The following is a 10740-nucleotide window of genomic DNA, read 5'->3' on the forward strand; positions in this document are numbered from 1 at the left end:
AGAATTCGAAATCGAAGTCGGGGAAGAATACGAAGTCGACGAGGAGATCGTGGAAATTTCTAGCGGAACAGATTCCGAACCGGAAGTAATCGACCCTCCCATCCCCCATCCTCTAGTGATCAGGCCACATCAACCGGGACCATTCCCATCTGGGGAAGCCACCTCTACTACTGGAGCCATCAGCAAGGTGTACGCCCTCCATTCGGCATGTGTCGGGATTTTTACAATGTCAGTGGAGGAGGCTCAGCTGATCGAGCACTTCCCGTTGTCGTGAACGCTATAGCTAACCAGAACTACCAGGCAGACCAACAAGCAACCAGAATTCGAGAGATCAATGTTGCTACCCAAGGTAACACCTCTGACATCAGCCGTTTGGAAGGACTACATGAGAATATCCAAATCTACACGGGGACACTTCAGAACCAAATGATAACAGCTCTAGATGAAATAAGAGAGATGAAAGAACAACAAGCGGAATTCAAGAGGCGACTGATGGGAGTTAAATGGTCAGATGCCGAATCCAGCTCCAAACGCCACAAGTAGAGTTTGTTCAAGCTCCAACAAATTTTGATATAGACTAGGACATCGGATAAAGTTTTTCTCTTCTTTTCTTTTATATCTGTAAACGGAGACCTATTAGATAGGTCAAAATTTTCCTAGAGGCATAATGTAACACACCTTAGGTGTGACATATATATAAATATGCAGTACTTCTTTATATACCTCTCGAAATTAATTAAATTGTTGTATCTAATTTGAAACCAAAAACTAAAGTCAAAACAAATTACAAGATACGACTAACCCTCAACTACACGATTGTCAAAACATTAGAAACTTATAGTATTCATTCTTATTTTCTCTACCAGAACATGCCTCCTCGTAGATCAACACGCAGAAACTCAACTCCAGCACCACCTCCACCACCTCCTCCAACTATGGATGCAGCTATGTTCCAAACTGCTGTAACAGCCGCTGTAACCGCGGCGATGGCTCAAATGAGCAACAATGGGTCGGGAGGTGGAATAAATAGCTTTACCAACGGCCCAAGCCAAGGCCGTACTGGAGTTTGCACTTACAAAGACTTCACCAATGGAAAACCTATTCCCTTTTATGGAACTGGAGGAGTATTGGCTCTGTCCCAATGGATAGAGAAAACGGAAGCCGTATTTGAAATTTGCGCATGCCCGGAAGAAAGCAAAGTAAAATTTGCTGCCTGTACATTCTCTGAACGCGCCTTGACATAGTGGAACGGCCACGTCAAGACACTAACCCTGGTGGTGGCGAACTCCATGGGTTGGGAAAATTTGAAGCGAATGCTCCTACGGGAATATTGCCCAAGGGGCGAGATTCAGAAACTGGAACAAGAATTGTGGAACCTTTCGATGAAAGGATCGGACATCGCAGGCTACACCAATAGGTTCAGCGATTTGATAACACTTTGTCCTGGGATGTTGATTCTAGAAAGCCAAAAAGTGGAGAGGTACATCTGGGGATTATCACCCCAACTGCGAGGAAGTGTGCTAGCTTCCAAGCCCATGACCTTCGACAGTGCCAAAAAACTGGCGCAATCTCTTGTTGATCATGGCGTCTGCCAAGGAGTCACGACTATCGTAACTGAACCAACCAAAGGGAACAACGACAACAATAACAACAGCAAGAAGAAATTCTGGAACAAGAGAAAGGGACTAACCTCGCAGGAACCTTCAAAGAAACAAATGGTGGCGGTTCATGCTGCTACTACTCCCGTCACAACTCCTACAACTCCGGAGCCAACAAAACAATATGCAGGGAACTTGCCAAAGTGCAACAAATGCAACTACCATCACCACGGTAATTGCCGCGAGATGTACTGTAAGAACTGCGACAGGAAAGGGCACACATCCCGTTTCTGTAAGGCACCAGCGCGACCATTCACTCAAGTTCCTGGTACTGGAGTAAGCCAAGCATGTTATGGATGTGGAGAAACCGGGCATTTCAAGAGGGACTGCCCCAAGACAAGGAATGTTGGTGGTATTGGGAGAGTGCTGGCGATAGGTCAAAATGAAGCAATAACTGATCCAACAGTAGTTACGGGTACGTTTCTCCTCGACAACATTTATGCATGCATACTCTTTGATTGCGGTGCGGAGAGAAGTTTTGTGAGCCATAAATTCAAACATCTACTTAACCAGAGACCCCAACCACTTAATAAAATATTCACTGTAGAAATGGCTAATGGAAAAACAGAAAGCACAAGTGATATGTACGTCGGGTGCACATTAAATTTAAACGAACACTTATTTCAAATCGACCTTATGCCCATTTCGATAAGAAGTTTTGATATAATCATCGGTATGGACTGGTTGAGTCTTCACCATGCCGACATTCTTTGCCATGAAAAGGCCGTTCGTCTCAATCTTCCCAACGGTGAAAATCTCATCATATATGGAGACAAACCTAGTGCAAAATTACAAATCATCTCCTGTGTTAAAGCACGAAAATATCTTCGCAAGGAATACCATGCCTTTCTAGCCCACGTAGTAGACCAGAAGAAAGAACCAAAGAACATTAAAGATATTCCAGAAGTCTGCAACTTCCCAGACATTTTCCCAGAAGATCTCCCAGGAATCCCACCAGAACGTCAAGTCGAATTCAGAATCGACTTGATTCCCGGAGCCACCCCAGTAGCAAAGTCACCGTACCGTTTAGCTCCAGCCGAGATGCAGGAACTGTCCAGTCAATTGAACGAGCTGTTGAGCAAGGGATTCATCAGGCCAAGCTTCTCACCATGGGGTGCACCAGTCCTATTCGTGAAAAAGAAGGACGGATTTTTTCGCATGTGCATCGATTATCGAGAACTGAACAAACTGACAATCAAGAACCGATATCCCCTTCCACGTATAGACGATCTTTTCGAACAACTACAAGGAGCGAGCTAATTCTCAAAAATCGACCTAAGATCCGGTTATCACCAACTACAAGTACTGGAAGGAGACATCCCCAAAACGGCTTTCCGAACACGATATGGTCACTACGAGTTTGTAGTGATGCCCTTCGGGTTGACAAATGCTCCAGCAGTGTTCATGGATCTGATGAACCGAGTATGTCGTCCCTTCTTGGACAAATTCGTGATCGTGTTCATAGATGATATACTCATCTATTATAGAAACCAGGAAGAACACAGCCAACATCTCCGCCAGGTTCTGGAAACATTAAGGGCAGAGAAACTTTACGCAAAATTTTCCAAGTGCGAATTTTGGATTCGAGAGGTGGATTTCCTAGGACACGTAGTAAGCAAGGAAGGAATACACGTGGATCCCTCGAAGATCAAGGCAATAAAGAATTGGACGATTCCAAGAACCCCTACAGAGATCCGACAATTTTTAGGACTCGCCGGGTATTACCGAAGGTTCATACAGAATTTTTCCAAGATTGCCAAGCCACTCACCACACCAACTCAAAAAAATGTGACCTTCGACTGGGGAGAAAAACAAGATGCCGCATTTCAAACGCTAAAACGAGCATTATGTAGTGCGCCCATCCTAACCCTGCCAGAAGGGACGGAGGACTTCATGGTCTATTGTGATGCATCAAACCAAGGACTCGGGTGTGTCCTGATGCAACGAGGGAAGGTCATCGCCTATGCCTCAAGACAACTAAAGACGCATGAAGTGAACTACACAACGCACGATCTTGAGCTAGGAGCAGTCGTCTTCGCTCTAAAGATATGGAGACACTACCTCTACGGCACAAAATGCATGATCTTCATTGACCATAAAAGCCTTCAACATATCCTCAACCAGAAAGAACTCAACATGAGACAAAGACGGTGGGTAGAGCTACTAAGTGATTACGAATGCGAAATTCGATATCACCCCGGAAAGGCTAATGTAGTGGCTAATGCACTCAGTCGGAAGGAATACTCAGGTCGCCGAGTGAAGTCCCTAACTATGACGATCCATTCCCACCTGTCCACGCAAATCAAGGAAGCCCAAATAGAAGCCTTGAAATCTGAAAATGTGGCAGGAGAAACCCTAAGGGGAATGGATAAGAATCTTGAAACCAAGAACGACGGAGTTCGTTATTTCATGGATCGAATATGGACACCAAAGTTTGGTGGATTCAGAGAAATCGTCATGGACGAAGCCCATAAAGCACGATACTCCATACATCCCGACTCCAACAAGATGTATCTCGACCTCAAGAAGTTGTACTGGTGGCCGAACATGAAAGCCGAAATTGCTACCTACGTGAGTAAATGTCTGACGTGCGCTAAGGTCAAAATAGAATACCAAAAGCCTTCAGGTTTATTACAACAACCAGAAATACCCGAATGGAAGTGGGAGCGGATAACTATGGATTTCATAACCAAGTTACCCAAAACGACAAACGGACTCGACACCATTTGGGTAATTGTCGACAGGTTAACTAAATCAGCGCATTTCCTACCGATCAAAGAGACGGATAAATTGGAGAAGTTAACAAGGACATACCTCAGGGAAATCGTACGACTGCACGGTGTGCCCGTATCCATTATCTCGGACCGAGATAGTAGATTCACCTCAAGATTCTGGCAGTCGCTACAAAAAGCTTTGGGGACAAGACTAGACATGAGTACCGCCTATCACCCTCAAACCGACGGCCAGAGCGAGAGAACCATACAAACCCTAGAAGACATGCTGAGAGCCTGCGTAATCGATTTTGGCAAAGCATGGGACACACATCTACCCTTGGTCGAGTTCTCATACAACAATAGCTACCACACCAGTATCAAAGCTGCCCCGTTCGAAGCCCTCTATGGCCGCAAGTGCATGTCACCTTTATGCTGGGCCGAAGTGGGGGACACACAACTAGCAAAAGGACAAGCAACTGACAACACACTTACTGGGCCAGAAATCATACGAGAAACTACGGAGAAGATTGTTCAAATCCGAGAACGTCTAAAGGCATCAAGGGATAGACAAAAGAGTTATGCAGATAAGAGACGAAAACCTTTGGAATTCCAAGTTGGAGACCGTGTCCTACTAAAAGTCTCGCCTTGGAAAGGATTGATACGCTTCGGAAAACGTGGGAAACTGAACCCCAGATACACCGGACCATTCGAGATCCTTGCCAGGATTGGTCCAGTGGCTTACAAACTTAGACTACCTCAGGAACTCCACAACGTACACCCTACCTTTCACGTATCAAACCTAAAGAAATGCTTATCCGACGAGACCCTTGTCGTCCCTCTAGACGAAATTGCAATAAACGAAAACCTCCAATTTGTAGAGGAACCAGTAGAGATCATGGATCGGGAAGTCAAAAGGACTAAACAAAGCCGCCTACCTATCGTAAAGGTCCGTTGGAACGCCAAGCGAGGACCTGAATACACCTGGGAACGAGAGGATCAAATGAAACAAAAGTACCCGCATCTTTTTCCTAATTTGTAATATCTATCTTAGATTAAATTTCGGGACGAAATTCCCTTAACAGGGGGATGATGTGACAACCCTATTTTTCCCAAAAGCATTGTAAACACTCGAAAGCTAAAAACAATGAAATTAACCTCAAAAATAAAGTGTTCAAGTATCTAAGTTGGGATGCATCAAATATTAGATATCATGCCCAGGTTTCCATAAACATAAAGAACGCTCAAAACCGAGTTATATTGAAGAAATTATAACCACGCGTATATTTACGACACGACGTTAAAACATTATTTGACGTAAAAAGTGGAATCTCAATAAAATGCATTTTAGCCTTAAAGTATCTAAACAAAAGTCGTAGATCACGTTGAAAGATGAGCGTGCATAAAAAGATCGCCCAAATTGGACCTCGTATGAAGAAGTTACGAATTTTCAAAGTTTCGTAACAGTAGTAGAGGGCTAAAAACTCGGATTAAAGATCGAGTGTTATTTAACTATCGCCACCTAAACGGAAGTTGAAGATCTCCTCGGTGGTAATAAAACAATAGAAAGACCAACGAAAACCGACGTCGAATAAAGAACCTATGAAATTTTAACGAACTTTAGGAGGCCCGGCCTATTAAAATTATATCATTAAAAATAAAGTCAAAACTAGCCGACGGAGTCTAAATGAAAGTTGTAGAGCATAATCTCACCTACGCGTGGATATAAAGAATGCGAAAAACGGAGCTCGTACGCGAACGTTACGGAATTTAGAAGTTGGAAGCAGGGATTACGCCCCGCGTACTCTGGGAGTACGCCCCGCGTACTAGACCCAGAGTCGAGTCCCATCGGCCCGCCCAAGCTACGCCTAGCTAGCCAGGAGTCGTAAGCCATGACACATTATTACGCCCCGCGTACAGACTACGCCCCGCGTACTCCGGAAGTACGCGCCGCGTACGAGGGTTTTCAGCCCTATAAATAGAGGGCATAAAACTCGAGTTTTGGCACACCTTCACAATTTTTCAGCATTTCTCCCTGTTCCAGAGACCATTTCATTGCCTTGGTTTCCGCACTCGAGCCCCCGACAAAAGATTTACGTTGCAGAGATCCCCGAAGAGCCCGACGATGCAACTATCCGCGATCGAAACTCTGCTCAACTTTAGTCCCTCTCTTCAAACTTAACGAGTGAGTTCATACCCCTACTTTTCAATTCTTTTTCATGTTTTAGGGGGGAAATACAAGTACATTACACATTAAAGTATCGTTTTATAAACATAAATGAAATTTCTATCTTCGAATATCGATACAAACATCTTATGTATACAAGAGTGATTATGTCACTAAGTGATTTCTACTAAAATGGAATATACTATTTGAAAAACTATAATGGGTATAGTTAACAAGACAGTCCTACATTTTACATATACATCTTGAAAAACGAAACACTTTCAAAAGAAGTAAGGTCATTTCATTGTAAATCTACTTATACTAGGCAATGTGAGATATTCAAACTTCAACATACATTTTTGTATGCATTTCAAGTCCTGTGTTATATACCATAATCTCTTGGAGGGAGAGCGTGATACTTGTGTATAGATCTATACGGGATTGACAATCCCGAACCTAAACTACTAGCTATAGTTAGACCGGCAGGTCTGGGGTGACAAATGTCATAACACTGCAACACTTGAAGAATGTTGTTACAGGCCGTCAGTGTCATTAGTATGGTTATAAAACTCACATAAAAAGGTATAAAACAAGATTGATTTACGAGATTCATATGTGCATCGCAGTTTTCCTACATTATATTTTCATACAAAATTATTGTTATCATTTGATTATAAAAGTTACTAACACATTCCAACTTTGGAAACTTTTTCCTTTTACAAGAAAATATTGGATTTTCTAAAAACCTCGTTTATCAATTTACTACCAAAAGAGATATACTTTTCAACTCGAAACACTCATGAACTCACCAACTTAATTGTTGACACTTTTCAAAACCACTTGTATTTCTTAGGGAATCAGTGATACAGGTAAACTACCAACTTTTGGGAGAAGGAACACAAAGGATGTTTTTATCATTAAACATTTGTCATCATATTGTAATATTCTTTTGATAACATGTATAACGCAACAATATACGTTTTCAATTTATATATATGATGGTTGTGTTACTTTCTTTACAATATTCAATCGTTGTGATACTACGTGAAGTCATCCACCCACGAATGTTTCCGCCATTCTGGTTTGGGGGTGTAACAGAAGGGGATTTTTCAAAATATATATACCTACCTTATATGGGCATTGTTTAAGTACTGAACTGATGTTGGGAGCATATCTGACTTTATAGCCCCAATACATTCCTGTTTCTTCCCTAGGCTTCCACCATGACACAATTCCCCACCATTACCTTCTAGATCACGTAACTCAATCATCAATCATTAACTTGTTTCTTGCTTTTCCTTAGCTTGTCATCTTCATACACCTGCTGAACAGAAAAGGAATATAAATGATACCCAATATTAATTCATGTTTTTCATTCTTCCCATTTGATATTAAACATACATTGTTACAAAAAATCAAAACAAGGTGTTTAAAGCATAGAGATCATTCGAAATCGAAGAACCTGTTCAACATCTCTCCGCACAATTGTTGACGGTAGCAAAATGAAATAGAGGACCTGTTTTGTAAATTAAAAACTCATAATTAAACATTAATGCTAATATTACAAATTTTCAAAATATGTGTACCGTGTCTCGGAGACTTTAAGTTCGCCTACCTTCTCCAGTATCGAATACACAGCTTCAATAACATATTGCAGAAAGGTGGATTGAAAAATTAGGATGGGTGTGAAATGAGCACGAACATCTCATTTGAACGTGCTTGACAAGGTAAACGCCAATGCAGAAGGAGGCAGACACATCTAGTTTATCTGGACCGGCTGGGAAAGAGGGAGATAAGGGATTTAGGCCTTTATTTTAGAGAGACACGGAGATGAGAGAACAGCGATGGTGGTTCAGTAGTGGCATGACAGGGGAAAACGATGTTGGTGATGGGTCTTAGGGCTTTTCAATTGAGTAAGGAAAATGGGAAATGATTTCAACGAAGAAGTGCAGCCCTGATATAAGGGAGGATGAACCAGAATTGATAGATTTTTGCCAGGATCTAAGGCTTTAAAAACCACTCGGGGATAAGGACAGGGTCAAAAGAACCCAAAGAAATAAGGAAGCGTATGCACTATATTATTGTATTTTCTGCTTGAAAGTTTGTAAATGGCTCAGTCAAATGATAAAAAGATTTTTGACTTTTCCAAATTTTTGACCACATAAGATTTATATTTTATGTATCGAATAAATTGATTCTACAAACCGCTTTATAGTATGTACCTCATAAAATTCAGCAAAATGTGGTAAATGCTTTTTAAGGTGTGTATATATATATATACACACACACACACACTAGCCGTTTGCCCACGTAAAGCGGCGGTGGCGAATAGTTTATTTCAATCAATTAGTTCCATTCGGAGACATGTTATATTTCTAAGAACACTTGCACCATTATCAATCGGTTTCACAAAAATAAAAAGTGCAATGTCAAAACCAAAAAATATTGTGGTGGTGGATTCCATGGACGAAAAGGAGATGTAGATTTGAATTAGTCTCCAGTCAACTATATTTTATGCAAAAAATTAGGGAACTCCAATTTGAAGGAGCTTTTAAATTTCAAACGATTTGTCGAAAAGAAGTGTTTCAGATTTCGAATGCACCAGATACCAAAGAAAAGATATTTTACGAATACAAATTGGGTCAAAATTGATGAAACCACTAATTCAATCCCTAAAAATAAGAAAATATTAATTTAAATGTGTTTTTAATACATGTATTCTTAGCATTATCATTTGTAAGATATATATTATAATATTATTATATTAATAGTTGGTTGTACTTTAAGCTCAAAGACTTGAATGTTTTAAAAAAAATATTATTATTATATTGATTCTATTTATAGAAATAGTAAGATTTCTTTTATAAGGTAGTATATATATATATATATATATATATATATATATATATATATATATATATATATATATATATATATATATATATATATATAATGATAATAATAATAATAATAATAATAATGATAAAATAAAAATTAAAAAATGAATTAAAAACATATTTTATATAGTCGTTCGAATTTATAACGTCGTCTGATTTATAAAATATTGTTCGAAATTTATAATAATAATAATAATAATAATAATATATAAAATAAAAAATAAAATTCGATTTTATATATGCGTTCAAATTTTATAATGGCATCCAAATTATAAAATTTTGTTCAAAATTAATAATAATAATAATAATAATAATAATAATAATAATAATAATAATAATATTAATATTAATAATAAAAACAAAATATAATTATAATTATAATAATAAATAATAATAATAATAATAATAATAATAATAATAATAATAATAATAATAAAATTAAAAACAACAAAAAGACAAAATAGGAAAAAATAAAATAAAATAAAGGCTTGTTTTTGCTATCTTCTAGCATTGTTTAGAGTCAATTAGAGTGTTCTAAGCCTGATACCTTCAAAGTTAGGGTTTAGAATTGAGTTCCACAAGTTCAACACTTCAAAATTGGCCAAACACTCCAACATAAGGAGTGTACGGCCGTACACCCCCTTCTGGCCATACACTCTCAAGTATAAATGAGAGTGTTAGCCTTCATTCAACTCTTTTCACACTCCTAAGCTAAGAAATCAACTTCTCTTTCAAGTATCATCCGATTTTGCTTCTAGATATTCAAGTTGTAAGTGTTTCTTCCTTTGATTTAATGATTCATTACCCTATCTAGTAAGAATCTATCAATTCATCCATGAAATCTCTTCTTTTGGTTAGATCTTCAAGTGTTCTTTATTTCGTCAAGAACACTCTTGTTCTTTGGGCAAAAAAAACTACCCTTCCGAGCTTCTACATTGTAGGTATCCTCTTATATACTTGCTATCTTGTTAGAACCAATGAATTACTCCTTAGAAATCATCCAAACAATGATCATCAAGGACTGTACGATCGTACACACCCCATGTGGTCGTACACCCGTTTAAGTAGTGCTTAATGGCCTCAAAACTCATGTTCTAGGCTAGCACTTGATCAAGAACACTTAGCGGATGAAGGATTGAACCTTGGAATACCCTTTTGACCATTTTACATAATCATCAAGGGTGTACAGCCGTACACTCCTTATGTGGCCGTATACACCCTTTTTAAGTCCCAAAATGGCATCAAACTTTCATTAAGGTTAAGTATTGGTCAAGACACACTTCCTAGATGCTTATAGGACTTTAAAT

Source organism: Lactuca saligna, chromosome 8 (assembly GCF_052625555.1).
Source record: "Lactuca saligna cultivar CGN05327 chromosome 8, ASM5262555v1, whole genome shotgun sequence".
Taxonomy (NCBI): Eukaryota; Viridiplantae; Streptophyta; class Magnoliopsida; order Asterales; family Asteraceae; genus Lactuca; species Lactuca saligna.